The sequence below is a fragment of the Limulus polyphemus genome, unplaced genomic scaffold, assembly GCF_000517525.1.
Source record: "Limulus polyphemus unplaced genomic scaffold, Limulus_polyphemus-2.1.2 Scaffold2047, whole genome shotgun sequence".
NCBI lineage: Eukaryota > Metazoa > Arthropoda > Merostomata > Xiphosura > Limulidae > Limulus > Limulus polyphemus.
In genome coordinates this window covers 12,858-32,947 of record NW_013667657.1, presented here as the reverse complement: position 1 = coordinate 32,947, position 20,090 = coordinate 12,858, and the positions used below count along the sequence as shown (strand labels likewise).

The 20,090-nt window shown below is 33.4% G+C and overlaps 1 pseudogene; it reads right to left on the bottom strand.

Moving 5' to 3' along the window:
* Window positions 1-20,090, bottom strand: part of LOC106465771 — a 63,698-nt pseudogene that overhangs the window by 36,442 nt on the left and 7,166 nt on the right.

Here is a 20,090-nt window from a genome sequence, read left to right as displayed (position 1 = left end):
TTTTGATGCTTAGATTTTTTAACATACCTGATCTCATTTTGATGCTTAGATTTTTTAACATACCTGATCTCATTTTGATGCTTAGATTTTTTAACATACCTGATCTCATTTTGATGCTTAGATTTTTTAACATACCTGGTCTCATTTTGATGCTTAGATTTTCTCGTATCAGAGCGAAGAGGGTTGTGGTAAAATTGACTTTGCCTTCTTCTGACGCCGGCATGTTCATGCGGATGAGTTTCTGAAAGTACGAAAAGAAAAACAACATGATATTTGGGCTATGAAATGTTTGAAAAATAGAACGACTGATAATAAAAGAATACAATATTGCGTGTAGTAGTCAATGAAAAGTTGCAGTAAATGGAAATATATATATATATATATATATCAGAAAACTTGAAATTAAAGAAATTAGTTCCGAAACATTAGTGCGCCCTATTTAGTCTCATAAGAAGACAATGTGCCCGAACTAGTTTCTCTAATTTCAAATCTTCTGATAGTTTGTTTCATTTATCGTGATTTTTGCCAAATTTTAAATCTTTAAATTACTATTTTTAAGTGTTGTAAACCGTTATCACGTTAATGATTACAAAAACAAATGATCTGATAATGTATTTTAACAATTATTGATATTTTATCATACATATTTGGTGAGAAGAATGATGCGAGACGTCTAGCACACCTTATCTTCATCACTGAATATTTAACAACGAGAAAATACAAATTATAAATACTTCTGAGGTTGTTTTTTCATTCTTTAGTTTCGAACAAGTTATAAATAGAGCAAACTATAAAAAATTAATTACTTACGTTTCGGTGATATTAACCGCCTGACGTTTACGGAATAGAAATTCCATACAGCAATCGGAGTTCGTAAGTTCTTAAAAAATAATAACCAAGGAATAAATACATTACACCAACAACAAAAATCATGGCCTGGTTATGAAAGAAACCAATGCTTACCTTGTTATATCAGTTTAAGCAGACTATTGCCTAGAAATCGGATTCGATACCCGCGGTAGGCAATGTACAGCTAGGATCGTATAACTTTGTGTTTAACAACAAAGAAACAAATAGATCCGAATAGAACTTAATCTGATTCATTACATCGGGAAATGATCCTCACCTTGTAAGCTAGTCTATAAGGGCACTTGTTCCCGAACCCTAAAGGCGGATCCATATTCCTTAACATATCGTACATCTCCGTATAATGTATGTATCCGCTGTAAAAAAAAAAAAGTCATTTATAGGTTAAGATATATGATGATCAATCAACATTTACATTTCATTGACAGTTTAACTTATTCTATCTATTGCTGTTAAAACAACCGCATTATTAAGCCTCTTAATTCTGAATTACATTATTCTTTGCGTCACTGCTAAAACTCACGTGGCATTAGGATCGTACTCTGCCCACACGCGGATGAATTCATCAAGATGATGAGCTCCCAAGATGGAGGAATCCCGTGTCAGGTAGTCAAAGTTGTCCATAATGACGGCAACGAAAAGGTTCAACATCTATAATAAAATAGAAGACGTAACCACAGAGTCTAACCGTTACAACAGTAACCCACACAGTAAACATTAAAACATCAAACCCTGCTGTCTGATTGTAGCTACATAATAAAAATATCGTCACTAGTGTAGTCTTAACGTAATTAATATAAGCGGTACCGATGACACACATTACATAGTATTATGATTCGTTGAACACGTGACTGACCGTCTGATTGTAGCTATACAGTAACAATATCGTTACTAGATGTATTTGCGAAAGTGTTCTGGTTCAAGAATAGATAAAACGAAAATTAAGAGTAACATATATTTTTATTTCTTGATTTTGAAGTTTGTATGTCATGCTGTGCTGTAGCCTACAGAGTGCATAATTCTTCTCGTGATTCATGGCATTCGGGCGTTTCACTGACGTCACGACAGTAGAAATTGCAACGCTTATGTGACGTCATTTTAGTGTCTACTGACCAACTGACAGACAACACACTACTGTATGTTGGTGGGAGGGTGGTTAAAACAGTTGACCTCTCCAAGCAGCTTTCGGCTCCAGTTCGGGGAAAGTAGTGTAATCACATGACGCAATACACATGGTACTGCAACACGATACATAGTATTATTCATTGAAAGCGTGACTGACCATATATACTTCATTAAACATTTAGTTGACACCGGTTTTTAAGCCTCAAACTGTATTACGCAATTCATTCAGTGTAAAAAGTAATCATTTTCATGTATGAATTATTATTATAAACATATCTCCACTTAATGTATTTAACTTAAGAAAATTATAAGTGTGTTATATTTGTACGTGTCTATAGTTTATGTGTGTGTTACTAATAACTTCCGTTGTATTTACACAAAACAACTTTACAAACTTAAAGATCGACTGAATTTACATTAGTGCATAGTTACCTGATTTATATATAATATAAATCTGCTAAGCAGGCCAAATCTCATGCGGTTTTGTTGGGTTTGTGGCCGAAAATATTGATTTATACTCAACAGAAGACCAGGTATGATGCAATCGGTATAACTTTCTTTGCGTTTTTATTTTTTCCGTACGTGAATAATGTCTACATTATGTAGTCATGCATGGCATATAAGTGTGTGTGTAAGTGTGGCAAGTTACGCATATAAATGACATATTATATCGGTATAGTCGCATATGTTCAGCTCCGAATTATCTATACTTGTTACCATAGGATAACTTTGTATTTTACGTCTTATCATTTTCTAAGACAGTGCTTACTAATGTAAATGTGAAACGCACTACATTTTTTGAAACACATCAAATACAGTTAGTAAAAACTCAACAGTGGAACCTTCAACACAATATATCTTGTAAGTCTCATAACCAACTAGGCTAAACGGGAAGAATAGATTAGATTAAACTGGAAGAAAGACAAGGCTAAACTGGGAGAATAGACTAGGCTAAACTGGAAGAATAGACTAGGCTAAACGGGAAGAATATATTGGGTTAAACTGGAAGAAAGACAAGGCTAAACTGGAAGAAAGACAAGGCTAAACTGGGAGAATAGACTAGGCTAAACTGGAAGAATAGACTAGGCTAAACGGGAAGAATAGAGCAGGCTAAACGGGAAGAATATATTAGGTTAAACTGGAAGAAAGACAAGGCTAAACTGGGAGAATAGACTAGGCTAAACTGGAAGAATAGCCTAGGCTAAGCTGGAAGAATAGAGCAGGCTAAACGGGAAGAATAGAGCAGCCTAAACGGAAGAATATATTAGGTTAAACTGGAAGAAAGACAAGGCTAAACTGGGAGAATAGACTAGGCTAAACGAGAAGAATAGACGGGAAGAACTTACCAAAAATGAACAAAAAAAGATAAAACTGACAAAGTAGGTGTAAGCCACGTTGCTTCCACACTCGTCACCTGACTTATTTGACCGGATATCGCAGGGTCGATCTTTGATACAGGACAACATGATGGCTTGCCAGTTTTCTCCTGTTGCACACCTAGCGTTTTACACGAGAGAAGGAGTTTATTAGTTTAGCAAACACGTGAGAGAATAAGTTTATAGGATAAACTTACAACTCAACATTACACTCGAGAAAAACCGTTCATATGTTCTTGAAATATTTTATTATCATATGCTACTATTTCAAATGCAAGATAAACCCTTTGGACAACTCATTTATACGAGTAGTATCATACTGAATTATAACAAATTAAGTACTTTCATAGAAATTTGAATCGAAAAATAATCTCAAATTACCGTATTATTTTTAAACCGCTCACTAACAGTTACGTCTACATACTGTATCACAATGAACAGCTGTGTGCAGTTACCTGTTCCAACACCTTATGTCAATAACTGACCACAATATTGAGTAAAGTAATTTATTTTCTATTCAAAATACACAGGAATCTCTAGAAGTGAATCGATTTTCATCTAATTTCAAGTCAAGCTGCTCTTTATTTCTCATTCTAAAAGTCGGGATCCCTCTATAAATACAAAACCGTTTTAATATTCATCTTCTTCATTATTTTGTATGAAGTGTTCTTTTAAAATAACATTTACGAAACAAAATCAATTGAAACCCAAAAGCTGACTTTCTTGTTAAAATTTCTCGTTATCTTGATTATTTGACAATCTACAGAGAAAGGTTTTAAAAAAAGGTTTCAAATCATCATAAAAAATAATGAGCAGAACAGTGTTGAATCCAGACCTTTCCACTGGGGGGGGGGGGGATTGAAGCTGGGTGAGTGAATTAAAATTCTAATTCGACAAAATGGAAAATACTGTATTTCAGGGTAGATTTTTGAGAAATTCCCGTGTCCACCCTCTGAATTCAACACTGGAGCAGAAAAACATTGTGAATAACGCCACTAATTAAATTATATTTCTAACAATAATGATCACTTTCACGTCTAGGCAATATTGAAATATATTCCCCTGAATGTACTGTACGCAACATGGCTAATGTGATAATTCTAATTTAAAATACCTACTCTTACGTTTTCTTATTGTTACATTGCCAAATAATGCAGAAATGTGAAATAAGAAAGGGAGATTCAATTATCAAGGAATAATACTTCTGTTTGTTAATATAAAACTGTATGAAACATAATCATTTAAAGTACATTATGCTTTTTATCCCTGAATCCGAAGTACAATAAAATATTTATTGATAATAAACATGAGTCAACTAGCTGCTGCAGGTCCCAGAGTCCCAGGACTCAACTCATGAACAGTCACCTTGTAAGGTATTTAAGCTTAATACTTTTTGATGATAGTAAAAACTGTTGCCGAAACTAGTTGGCTTTTAAGGAGACAACAATGACAGCCCATTATACAGCTTTGTGCTTAAGTACAAACAAAAAAAAAATACACAAAAAAACATCCTCATCTAATCTATTGTGTTGCTTTGCGCTTAATAACAAAATAAACAAGTTCAGTAATTTTCGTGTTTTGAGCAATGTAGTGTGCGCATTCTGTAAGACAGTCATTGTTATGTAGTTAGTGTATTAGGTTAAAACAGGCGCCTGTTTGTCGCAACTCATAAAAAGGTCCATTTGTGAGATATATATATAGAATTAATACTTTATTGTGTGTCTAAGATCTCGTCTGATGACATCCAGTTCTAATTCGTATAGTAACAGTTTTGAGGCCCAGCGTCCCACCTTGGGACCATCATAGGCTTAAAAGCTTCGTTACTGATAACAAGGAAATGTTCAGTTTTAATTTGTTTCTTCTAATTCATTTATTTAAATAAAAGTCTCAAGCCTATTGTGTATAACAGTTTTGTATAAGGCAGAATTAATCAGTGTTATAGAAGAACGTAATGTGACACAAATCTAAGATCGGTTAGCGTAGCGCGAAGCGACCACCGATAATACATCTGAATGCTATATAACAGTAAATTCATAACCTTTAATTGGTAGTCAAGCAATTGCCGTGAAAGTATACTAAAACACCAAACGTCGCAGAATAAAACTAATCTTCTTACGTTTAGCATACGTGAAACTTTTCTTATAGGGAAAAGGCAAATGCAGTCAGTGCTAAAGTGCCTGAAATTTAAGTCACACAGATAATAGCTACCACAAGCGACCTTACTGTGCCTGCAATTTCAAATTCAAGTGGAAACTCAGTTATTTTCAAGGTTCGTAAAGGCAGATATTATGGTGTGAGTGAATATTCGAATATCTTATGTGAGTAATGTTGGTAGAGCTCCTCAATTCAATCAGTCAAGATAATAGAACATAAGTACCAGTGGATTTCCTGTAGTTACAAATGGAATTAAGTACAGAAACCAGTAAGTAATGGTTGTATCAAAGGTGGAGGCAAAGGTTTTACTGTGTGAAAAGGGAAATAGAAGTACACAACTAACTGGTGGCAAGACAAGTACTAGGAAGTATTCAGTTATTTAAAAATGATAGAGAAGAATTACATATGTAGAATAAAATTATATAGGGAAGTAAGTGCACAAAAATTATAAATTATTCAAAAGTCGCAATAATAATGAAAATGTATTTATGATTGGTTAAACGTAACAATCAAGATGGAGATAGACGTCTGATTGGTTAAAAGCAATAATAAAGCTGTAAGTAGATGTGTGATTGGTTAAAAGCAATAATGAAACTGGAAGAAGATGTGTGATTTGTTAAAAGTAACGTAAGTATGAAAACGCGCGTAACTATTTTAGAATACTAGAAATATACGATCTTATAACACCAAATAGTTGTTATTCTTTAATTGGACACTTAACATTTGTTTGTTTGTTTTTTGAATTTCGCGCAAAGCTACACGAGGGCTGTCTACGCTAGCAGACCCTAATTTAGCAGTGTAAGACTAGAGGGAAGGAAGCTAGTCATCCCCACCCACCGCCAACTCTTGGGCTACTCTTTTACCAACGAATAGTGGGATTGACCGTCACTATATAACGCCCCCACGGCTGAATAGGCGAGCATGTTTGGTGGGACGGGGATTCGAGCCCACGACCCTCAGATTGCGAGTCGAGCGCCCTAACCACCTGGCCATGCCGGGCCGACACTTTACAGCGTCTTCAGGAGCGTTCCACTGAAACAAAAACTGTACAAACAAATAGTACAAAGCTTTAAAAAATATTGGTGTTATAAGGGCGTTTATTTCTAGTCTTGAAATATCTTCTATACACCAGTATGCACTACAGAAATTAAATAATTGTTTAAAAATGTTAATGATATAATAAAATAGGAATATTCATCGTTCACTGTTGTAACTACAGGTGGATATTGATGTTTGGTGAAAACAGACACAGTAAGGAAAACCCGAAATGAGGGCTAAATACCAGAGAGCTCCACATTTCCAAAATAGACGCACGATACGTATCAATAAATAGATCGAAATTGAAAATGCTAAGTCGTGAAAAATAGAAAGACGATGACGAATTGATGGTTTTTGGAAGTAGCTTCAGTATACGTATATGAAATGGTGTGCAAAAAAAGAACACGAGCACGAAACTCAATAGAAGGTGCGCATTTTACAATAATGATCATGCTTCCCCACACAGACACACAAACACAAATATAATGCTTAGCAATTCGGAACTTGCCTGAATAACAGCATAAGTCCTTGAAAGAAGTTGCGGAAGTTATTGTGACGCATAACGGCTGTTTCTGGGTTGAGAGCGATATTACCAAAGACCTAGGTTGAGGAAGGGATGTATTGGAGAAAGCTATTAGTAAACACTACTATTCTAGAAGGTCCAATAATCTACGGATCTACAGTAAGGACTACTTTGTCTAACTCTAAAATACTGAAGACAGGTAGGAATTCCTCTATCTACCACTAAGCAGTTGTTCTACGAGAGTGAAAATAGAGCAACAAAACAGAATCCAAGCAGCGGGAAGGGAAGAAATAGAAGCTAAATGAAACCAGATATTAGTTCAGGAGGGAGGTGGCAAAGGGGATTCTTTCATGACCAATAAATGAAAATAGGGGTAACACAAAATAATTTAATAGTTTAAGAAACAGCTGAATTGTGGATGTTTAATAGATTTATCTTTCTCCCTTATCTCCCTAGATACAGTTCTCCATCTGCCACAAGGGAGTGAAACTAATGATTGCTACAGCATGACACGGGAATAGTCCAAATGTTTTTTCTTTATTACGTGTAGAGTTGTAAGACTGGAAAAGGAGACCGACAATTGACTGTGACTTCTACTAATTTAGAATTTTGTTTTCTTTTAATTTTCTGTATCGCCATTTAAAATATGACATATATTCACAACTTCTCTGTTGGCATATTTGTTCTTCCCGATAACAAACGTAGATCTACAATGGCGATGTTAATATAGTTTAGTCAAAGTCTCTGAACGTGTTAGTTATAATAAATAGTTTGAAATATAATTTTCATATTTTGTGAACGAAACATCTTTTATTTTGACAACAATCGCAAGAAACAACCTCGCAACTAAGATATGGGTTTTCTTTGTTACATAGAGAAGATTATATTTTGATAACATTAGTTTTAATTTTGAGAAAACAAAAGTCACAAATCCCAGCAACGTGCATTATCAGGACTTTACATTTTTACATTTTTAACAAAACACGCGTAGTTTGAAAATCGTAACCATGCATGTCTTGTTAGATCTTGATTACACAATAGTCATGGTGTAATTAATCACGTGCTTTGATCAGTAACAGACAATTAATATTTATAAACGATAAATAAAGCGGCTCATTTTACAGTTTTCATTAGCAAAGAAAATGCATATTATCATTAATGTATAGATCATGCCTCTGTGAAGCATTTAAATTTTGTGAGAGATGTTTGATATCAAGACGAGATTTTGTGTTAAGTTCATGTATTTGTTTCCTAAATAGTTATTTGTAAGTTTCCACAAAAACAAGAAACTACAGAAAGCAAATTTTTGTTAACCATCCTCCCTGGCTCAGAATGATAATTAACATTTAAAAGTTTGAATACTATAAACGCTAAATAACTGTAACATGGTCTAACAGGTTGGATATTCTTCCAGTGGTCTTTAGGTTCGAATTCTATAAACGCTAAATAACTGTAACATGGTCTAACAGGTTTGATATTCTTCCAATTGTCTTTAGGTTCTTCCTGTAGAGAAGCCTTAACAAAATTGTATGTCACCATGTGTAACGTTTGAAACAGCATTTGTTTACTCTGTAGTCAATGTAATGTTTATACTTAGTTTCAATTTGATAATTTATTTTATTATGAAGCCTGTTTTACTTGTGTCTCTCTCCAATAAAATTGATTTTATTCAAGAATTTCCCCGTTCTGATTTAAATTTAAATTAAAATCGTCAATGTTTTCCGCGAATTTCCAAGTCAAAATTTATTGTGTTTCGAAATCCGTAATAACAATAACTACAATCCGTTTTGCGATGTAATGTCGCATTTTCTGAGTTATACGAGCATATTCTATTATCTCTTTTTCATCGAGGATTTTTCTATGGTATTCAGCCTAATCACTTCTAAACAGGTCTCGTTCTACATCACCTTCCTTGCATTTCAAACACGACTGAAATATTGGAAATTCTCAGTAACCGACAAAAATGTTCAACCATCATGATTTCACTAAATAATAACTCCACAATAAGCCTTAACAGTTTCTACGACATATCTATAGCTTGCTATTGAACTACATTTCTAACTTGTTTTTTAGCCTATATAGCAGAGAATTAAACCAACATTATCATTGCTTTCCTAGCGAAACACGTTTTCTTGTGATTTATTTACCCACTAATTTATTTAAAATCTCCCAATCAAGATTTCAACTGTAGACCATGAAGCTGGTTCTTCTTTTTATGACTTCAAAATTTTGACATGTTTAAGCTATTTATATTAAATATTAGGTTTGGAGACGGCCTTATCTTTTTCATATTAAACATTGAATGATAATTTTCAGAAGATGCTTCAGATAAACGAGATATTCGCGTATTTGTCAGATACTTCAATTCATGCGAAACGAGTTGAAGTACTACTCCAGATTTGGGGAGGGTCACTTTTCCGTCTGATTTTTTATTGTCCTAAGAGAAATGCAAGGATAAAAGGCGGATTCGCGACAAGGCCTGGCTACGGTCGACTCACCTAAATAAGAGAATCAAGGACTGCAGGAAGGTGCGGAAGTTGTTGTGACGGTTTATATCTGAATCTGGATCATTCTGGATGTTCCCGAACACCTGGCAAGGTTAGTGACAGTGAAGGAAGTGGGAGACAGTAGTTTACAAGTTAGAGAAATCAACCAAGAAACATAGAGTAAAGAGAAAAAAAACACTGAGAAACACAGAATGGGTTGTATATGCAAACAATTATGCTGCTAAAACTTTCTTAAAAGTCTATATCTGTTCAACTGCTTTTTGGGCAAACACTAAATTGTAAAATCATCAAATGGTAGAAAATTGACTCAAAAGCTTAAAAAAATCTTACCTAAATAAATTCTTGTTTATATTAACTTAAATATACCAGAAGAAATTATTAAAACTAATTATTTCACATTGAATTATCATTAATTATTATAGGGAACAGAATGATAACGGATCCTTAAAGGTTGCTGCACAGAATTTCTTTTCTTTTACCTAGGTAAAAAATAAAACAATTTTTGACGGTCTGTCACAACATCGCAATGAAAAAAATAAAAATACAAAATTATCGCTAAATATACGTCACTTTTTAGAGATCATGTTTGTAGCTAAAGATATAGAACTACAACTAAATATATATCACTTTTTAGAGATCATGTTTGTAGCTAAAGATATAGAACTACCACTAAATGTTCATCACTTTTAGAGATCATGTTTGTAGATAAAGATATAGAACTACCACTAAATATATATATCACTTTTTAGAGCTCATGTTTATAGATAAAGATATAGAACTACCACTAAATGTATATCACTTTTAGAGATCATGTTTGTAGATAAAGATATAAAAATAGCATTAAATATACATCACTTTTAGAGATCATGTTTGTAGATAAAGATATAGAATTACCATTAAATATACATCACTTTTAGAGATCATGTTTGTAGATAAAGATATAGAATTACCATTAAATATACACCACTTTTTAGAGATCATGTTTGTAGATAAAGATATAGAACTACCACTAAATGTACATCACTTTTTAGAGATGAAAAAAACAACTCATAAGGACAAGAGGTTTAGGTAATTGATTTATTTTAAAATAGCAAAACACATCTTTTCTACTATGTTAAATATTTTTAATTAAAATGTAACCTCACATTAGCCTGGGTGGACTAATGAGTATTGATTTACAACTGATTCAGATTTTTTATACATAGCTCATACTGTTTTAAATGACTACAATTTTCTTCTTACTAGGTTTATTAAACATGGTTAAAATTATTTAACTCTGTTTTTTGTGGTTTCAAATGGAGATTCTTAAACTTTGTTTATTTTTAGCATATGATAAAAAATTTAAGATAGTTCAATCTAGAGAAAAAAATTCTGAAACTTCTAATTTTCTATAATTACGAAATATTTGGCTTAGAATAATTACAAGTTATAACATATTTTGCAAAAGTAAAAATGAAAATGGTTCAAACTAACAAAAACTATTACAACTCCTGATTTTTTTTGTATAATTACCAAATATTTTACATAAAATATTTCTAGCTTTGACACTTTATAGTTTATATTATCAATTGTCTTATAACTTATCACTAGACCCAATGTCTCTAATTCTTATCAACTTTAGCTATCAAAGCTATTAAGATAAAACGTTTTGTTGGAAAAAATAACAAGTGACACATGATATGCTGTCATACTGTTATCACTTATTTCTCATAGATAAATATCTAATGTATTAACACAAGGCATTTTATCACAGCGTTGTGAATTCCTTTTCACTTTAACTAAGTATACAATTTGTAAAATATAAATGACAATAATGGTTATATTTCCCATAAGTAATTTGTTCATCGATCGTGACTATCATTTTTCTAGTGTTAAAATGTTCATTTATATTCGATAAACAAAAAGGATAATTTTTTTTCTTATTTACGATTTTCTGGGTTTAATATGGAACTCTCAAAAGGGTTTTGCCTCTTACCTGCATTCCTATAATGGCATAGATGAAGAATAACATGGCAATGAGCAGACAGACATAGGGTAATGCCTAAAAATTGAAAACATGTAAAAATAATATTATGAGAACACATTTAATAATAGACTTAATATTTTATTCAAATAATCTTAGAATTATAATAAAAGGAATATCGTTTTTGCATTGACAAAACACGTTACTCTTTTTACTCGTCATTAAATAATATCTAACTTTCACGTAACATATTCAAAAATACTAAATTCAAGCGTTCTACCATTTCTCGGAGATATTTACCAGTATATCGGATTTTCAGCAATATTTTCAGTGCAATAGTGTATTTATCAAAGTGAGAACAGTGTTCGTTATATGAGAATTACAATAGCATTATATAATAATGGTCCACAACCAGACTCTTATCTCAAAGGAATTAATAATGGTCCACAACAAGACTCTTATCTCAAAGGAATTAATAATGGTCCACAACCAGACTCTTACCTGAAGGGCCTTAATAATGGCCCACAAGAACACTCTAGCCTAAAGGGCCTTAATAATGGTCCACAAGAACACTCTAGCCTGAAAGGAGTTAATAATAGTATACAACAAGGCTCTTACCTGAAAGGACTTAATAATGGTCCACAACCAGACTCTTACCTGAAATGACTTAATAATAGTATACAACAAGACTCTTACCTCAAAGGAATTAATAATGGTCCACAACAAGACTCTTATCTGAAGGGCCTTAATAGTGGTCCACAACCAGACTGTTACCTCAAAGGAATTAATAATGGTCCACAACAAGACTCTTACCTGAAATGACTTAATAATAGTATACAACAAGACTCTTACCTCAAAGGAATTAATAATGGTCCACAACAAGACTCTTACCTGAAATGACTTAATAATAGTATACAACAAGACTCTTACCTCAAAGGAATTAATAATGGTCCACAACAAGACTCTTACATGAAGGGCCTTAATAGTGGTCCACAAGAATATTCTTACCTGAAAGGAGTTAATAATGGCACACAACAAGACTTTTACCTGAAAGGACTTAATAATGGTCCACAACAAGACTCTTGCCTGAAATAACTGAATAAAAATTAGCAACAAGACTTTTACCTTAAGGACTGAAAAAAAAATTCCACAACAAGACAGAGAATTGAGTGAAGGTCCATAACAAAACTCTTACCTGAAAGGAATGAATAAAGGTCCATAACAAAATTCTTACATAAAAGAACTTAATAAACACAACAAGAAGACTCTTACCTTAAAGGACTGAATAAAAGTCCACAATAAAATACGAATAGTATATCCTTGACGAAGAAGTTTGATGAGACGTGCAGCTCGAAACAATCTGAGAAAACCCACGTTGAAAAAGTTCGCCTAAAAAATTGATGTGCTTGCACTTGAAAATACATTGAAGTTTAACTGGTACTATGTTTTAAACATGTTAATCAAATAAAAACCCATATAACTGAATACGAAAATATTTAGTTTAGGCTAGTATTGTGACTAATTGATGATTTTTTTTATGGCTCGCATTAAGTTGGGAATTGCCTCGAATGAAGGATTGTGTTGGAATATGTTTTCTCAAGTTATTCACACATTTGTTTAATTCACTATCAAGTTGCTCACACATTTGTAAGTTTCACTGCTACGTTATCTACACATCTGTATGCCATGGCAAATTATTCGCAAATCTTTACGATTTACTGACACGTAATTAATATATCTGTATCTTATGTCAAGATATACACATATTTGTAAGACTCACTGTTACGTTATCCATACATCTGTAAGATTCGCCGTTACGTTACACACACACACACACACCTGTATGTTACGTCAAGTTATTCACACATCTGTACAACCTACTTTCAAGTTTAAAATTTTCACCCATTTGTTTAATATAATGTTACGTATGTTGAGTCTTTTTAACACTTTCAGTTGTGTGTATACTATAGAAGTACTTACTGATAAAACTATAATACACTATTTAGAAAGACAGGTATATAATTTGTAACTTAACGATTTTACACTTGTTTCTCGTGATTTTATACGTTAAAATAACACTGAAAGATATCAGAATAACGTGGATATAAAAACTAACAATAAAACTAGTAAATCAAAGGTGAACAAACTATTCATACTTACACCCGTTTCGACAACAAGTGCGTCGATGACACTCCCGACTACTGTGATAAAGTCAAACGTATTCCAACCATCTCGAAAGTAATTCTTTGTTTGTTTGTTTTTATTTTAGAAAAAAAAAGGGAAAAGCAAAGTTTTGTTATTTGAAAATATTATGAAAAATGCATCTAAAAACATTTCAATTTGTTTTGTTAAAGCTAATATTTCAAAACCTATTTATTTAGGCTGATGTATGTTTGACGATTTTTAAGTTTGAAAGGTTGTACGTATACATACGATATTTCTTTCAATTTTTATGTCCATGTTATGAATATTCCTTTGTAGAATGAGAACTTTTTAAGGTAAGCTACACTGAATAAACTTTTATAACATTTAATGGATAAATCGTTCAGCTAATTACACAAAACGAACAAAACATGCTAGATAACTTGTATTAACTTGTTAAAACGACTTTAAGAGTCTGTCAGATTCTTACAAACGCTATCAAAATTTCAACAAGATTTAAATACTTTACGGCGAACACATTAGTAATTCTAAAGATAATTTTGAAACTTAAACAAAGTACTCAGAATCATAACTGCCGTACAAAAATAATAATAAAAAGAAAATTTTACAACTTACCGATTTTATGCGAATAGTGAAAACGTTTTGTTTTCTAGTTTTTCACCACCAAAAAACAACAACAGCATCATAAACTTTGTAAGTTCAAATTAATGACAACAACTAAACGTCATTCGTTTTATAATCATAGTCTGGGCTGTCAACAACAAAACCGGAAGTGACGAGAAAGTAGGACTGATTCGAAGAATTCTGGATCTAAAGAAAGAGGGTGCAGAACGGCGGGTCTAACCCCCCATCTTTTTAAACGAAATAAAATGCTACTTTGACGGGCAGTTATAGTAGAATTTGGAAATGTCAGTAACTTAAATAGAGTTTCTCAACCACCGATTTGGTTACCTTGCCGATTCGTGACAACCATCTTGCCGGTCCATCACAACGATCTTACTGGTCCCTCACTGGCAGACTACTCATATTTAAATTGTAATGGTTTTCCTTTATACTTGGAATTTATTGATCTGCGACAGTTTAGGGAGGCAGCGAACCGGTATCGTTGGTCTAGATAACCTATTATTCTTGTTTTGACCAGCGATGTTTTCAATGTACTAAACCTCTTAGTTTTGGTAGTAGTGATAGAAACAACATATTATATTTAATATTCCAAACAATCATATACTTAATATTAGTTAATATATTTAAACATTGTATGCGTAAACAGACGGTTAGCTTTAAGAAGCAAGTTCGGTGTCTTGAACAGCTGTAAACCCAGAAGTTTCGGTCTACATTACGTGTGTTTAGAGAGCGGAAAAATGTTGATATGCCATTAGTTTGGTTCCCCTCTGTTCTATATTAAATGATCTAATATAGTAGGGATCATGGGTGTCATTTGGGCTGTCGATCCCCCCCCCCAAACTTGTGAGGGGGTTTCAAATGAGAGTTTTTGTGAAACGCTTCTAGTCAGCCCAGAAATTACGCGCAAGTTACGTCATAGGGTAGGGCCATGCTCTCCACCTCACCACCCAAACGTTTGCGAAACGACGATCTTGGTAGAGGGATTTACCCAAGTGCATCTAATTTTCTGGTAAAGATTTATATAGGAGCGTCAAAAAAGCATCTCTTGATGAACACATTTAAGTGCATTGGAAATTGGATTACGTTCGTGGACGTAAGTTGAAATATCGTCTCTTATAGAACATTCACACAAGTGCTTCGAAACGTCATAATTTAACTCAAGAGCATCACAATTTCGTCTCCCGCTGAGTTGATAGTTTTAGATTTAGTAAAATTACAGAAGCTATTGCCTAAAAACAACTTTACTAAGATTGTTTTTATTTGTTTTGTTGTTAGACGCAAAGCTACAGAACGGGTACTAAGTGCTATGCTCACCACAGGTATTGAAACCCGGTTTTAACGTTATAAGCCTTTAGACTTACCGCTGAGCCACTGGAAGGCCTACTAATATTACAACAACTGCTTCTATTGATCAATGAAGGATGAAAACAGTCATATATTTTTTATGAAATGAAAACCGCGCTTTTAAAATTAAAGTTTTTGATGCTGAATGGCATTGTTGGCAAAACTGAGGTATGACATCATGATTTCCGAGTACTTTGTTGATCAGTTAACTTAGCACAATATTACTGAAAATGATTCCCTTTGAAACATCTTATTTATAAGTCTATTTTGATTACATTCACTCAATTCAACAAATACCCTACTCAATTCGCCAATAATTAAAAAACAACGGACAAGATTCACATCAGAATGATAATTAATGTCATAGAAATAATTTTGTACTGTCTTCACATATCAGCTGATCTGAGTAAACTCGAATTTTTAGGCTTCTATTTTCGTGATTTATACTACAGTTAATTCAGTGACTGGCCACAATGCGATTGTAACTGACCATAACGCGATTTGATTCCTCTTTTGTGGTCAAAGTCAAATCCTATAAGAAGCAAAAAATTCCAAAATGCAATATTTATTTCTTAATTTTCTACCCAAGCGTGGTTTGCACGTGTTTATATTTTACTGTTTAAAGAATAAACTATAGAAAATGAAACAGAAATCCAATTATAATAAAGTCTCTATATTAGTTACTACAACAGTTTATTAAAAAATTTTACGACTTCTAATGACAAAAAAATTTAAAATTTAAATAAATTTTACTTGTTGATTAATAGGCACAAACTTGTGTTATTATTACTACGTTATTATACATCGGGCTTTACAGTTAGTTTAGGAATCATAGTAAATACAATAAATTGACGTCATAAAGAGCAAGATAGTTATTTTTTTTTTATATGTAAACACCTTCTTTAAATTATAAGGTTTAATTAACAGAATTTTTGTTTAGGAAATCTTCCTGTTTTACCCACAAAGGAATCAAATCGCATTTTTAATCAAGCCAATTTGTATGTGATGTTATTTCCTATCTAACATATTAAGTCACATCTTAAGTTGCTGCATGCGAAATGCTACCATATGTTACAAATACAGGGAGTGACGTTTGACGTCATAGAAACTGTCCATTAAAAACTGAGATACTTTATAAAATCAGTGATTGCCTTCTCATTTCATCATAGGAGCTAATATCATGCCAAGGAGTTATTGTTGGCTACAAAAGTTTTAGATAAAAACGGGCCAATTCAAGTTCTATACTGGAACGTCACGCAGTTCCTTTTATAGTATAGACACCAGCTAGGTGAGGACGACTTAAGGATCTTTATGAGAATATCTGAAGATTTTTTAAAATGAAATCATCAATGTTTCCAATCACAAAGCTCAGTTAAGAACTCCGAGCGTTCATTTACAGATTTGACTTTGTTTTAACAATATCTTCGTTAAAGACACCATTAAATTGGTTAGAGATGGTGAACGAATGTATTGCTAGCCTGACAACCTTCATGTTCTACGCAACCATATGAGAAAAGAAACGGCATTACTGTAGAATAAAATATTCTGAGATTTCCAACGGTCAAGAATGCAGCAATGAATGACATAATGCAGTATTGACGATACAATCTTGGTGTCAATTAAAAATATGTTTAATTGTGCAAATCTCCAAGAAATTATCATTGTAGGTAAACTGATGACGTTGAGTGGTAGACATGTCTACTAAGCGTGGTTTTTATTCCACTTTGTTTATTATTATTATCTAATTCACATACCATCGACCACAACTTCAACCACTATCTTCAGGCTTTTTTGCCTTTCTGTATAGTTTTACAAACACGGGTTTTAGGTAATTAAGACAGGTAATACAGATAAAAAATATTTTCACCCTGGTGTATTTAATGTTTATTAGGAGAGAGATTTGAGAAATGTTTTAAATAATTTGTGTGCGTTGCATTTGCCTGATCAAGAGAAATCAAGGAAACAAGTGTTAAACGAAGAAAGTGTTAGAAATCGAGAACTTATCGAAATTTCAAGTCTTAAATCAATGAAATGTGGCAAATCGAGAGTTTATTGAAATCTTGATTGTTAAACATAGGAAATGCTGTAAATCGAAAACAGCTTCGATTATATTTTTCTTGATTTTGTAGGTTTCACATCCTTGTAGATTTTATATTACTGTGTCTTAAATATGAAGCTAATATCCTTCTCTAATATTCTTTCATTATTAAGGATCTTGCATCTACTATTGTCGCTTGGTGGCAGCACTACCGTTACAGTTTTCCAGTTCAGTGCCGCGAAACAACGCAGAGTGATAAAATGACATGACTAAAAAAAGCCGAGAACACAATGCTGTGCCCCCCAGCGTTTGCTAGAGGGGGACATTTCACAAAAAGCCTAGAACACAATGCTGTGCCCCTAGCGTTTGATAGAGGGGGATACCATTTCACAAAAAGCCTAGAACACAATGTTGTGTCATCCAATGTTTTGATAGAGGGGGGATACCATTTCACAAAAAGCCTAGAACACAATACTGTGCTTTCCAATGTTTTGATAGAGGGAGATACCGTTTCATTTTAGTTTGAGAGAGGGGGACATCGTTCCACTTTAGATAGAACAAACATGAAGACGTGGCTTGTAGCTCAGGAAATACTGTGACTTAATATTGGAAGTGCACGAAATGTCGATTATTTGCAGCGAATATTTCTTCTCCCTAGGCTACGTAACGGCGACGTTTCGTGATAATAGTTTTCGATGATATATGGCAAAGAGAAACGAAATGTTTGCGAGAAAATCCCCCCTCCCCGATGTTTACTGCCGAAATTTCAAATAGGTACCCATGTACTTGCTGTGTGACTTTTACGCATTTTGACGTTGAAGCGGTCATACATTTAAGTAGCTAACTGTCGCAAATACATGCAAGTCATATAACAAGTATACGCCTATAAAAAAAAGGCCCCTATTGTTAATACTATTAGAAGAAAGTTCATCGGAGCTAAGAAAATAGTATTCTTTAATAGATTGTTTAGGCAAAGTATTCGTGGTGAAACTTGGTTGAATGGACGGTCAACACCTGAAGATGGAAGGCGGAAGATTTTCGAAACGTCGTCCTCTATACTTGTGTTTCTACAATAGGCAGTTGACTATCCATTTCATAAAATTTCATCAAGAAAATAATAGTATTTTAATGTACCATCCATCAAAATACTATTTCATTCAATGCACACCAACTAGTTTTGAGGCAAGTAACCCCAACATGTTCCTAAAATTAAGGTATAACGTCTATACAACTTTACTTGAAATCACAACACGTACACTTATTAACTAGCATTCAAATTATTAGTTTATAAAAAAATAAAGCACCTTTCCACTAGCTCGGGCTTCTATTTTTCTGAACTTTATCTCGAGCTTTAAACGCGCTACTTTAAAATAATCAAGTCAGGATAAAAGTAAACACAGCATGTCTTTTTCACACGATACGAGTTCGATCAAAGAAATGTTTAAATAGACCTTTCCAAAATGACATCATGATATCACATAACCTTGTTTTTTTCCCATTGTGTCTGCCATATTGGACGGCAGCGCACGTTTTTATTCAAGGCAGTGAAAAAAACATTTGAAAACGTCTTTCCACTGATGCACTTTTGGCAACAGACGAGGCTCACTTCCCGCCAATATATATATATATATATATTTACAGATTCCCAGCTGACCCAAGAAGAAGACCAACATGGATAGCTGCAGTTATGAGACAAAACTGGTAACCTTCACAGTATTCGCATTTTGTGAAAGGTACCAGAAATAATCTGTTCAGTAATATTTGCATAAATTTCAAAGTTTAATTAAGTATTGTATGAATATCATACTATCTATTGATTATATTTGTTTATTTGTTTGAAGTTATGCACAAAGTTACACAATGGGCTATCTGTGCTCTGCCCACCACGGGTATCGAAACCAGGTTTCTAGCGTTTTAAGTCCGCAGACATACCGCTGTGCCACTGGGGGCCTTATTGATTATTAAATACTTAATAAGTTATATGGGCACTAACGAGTAATTACAATGATATGGTTCGAAGGACGAAAAACATACAGGTATCATCACAGTGAATAAATACTTAAATACTTGATACTGGTAACAAGTTTTATGGTGATAGCAATGACTATGAGACAAAAAACAAAACTTATCTTTGCAGTTTCAAAGACACAAAGATACAAGCTACAATCTATTTTATTTTCATGACTGACACCCATCCTGCTAAGAAGAATTTATAACCACCTATGTTTTTATGGTGTTTGATATTGTAATGGGTTAAGCTACTTGTGATATCAATAAGATACACGGGCCCGGCATGGCCAGGTGGATAAGGCGCTCGACTCACAATCTGAGGGTCGCGGGTTCGAATCCGCATCCCACCAAACATGTT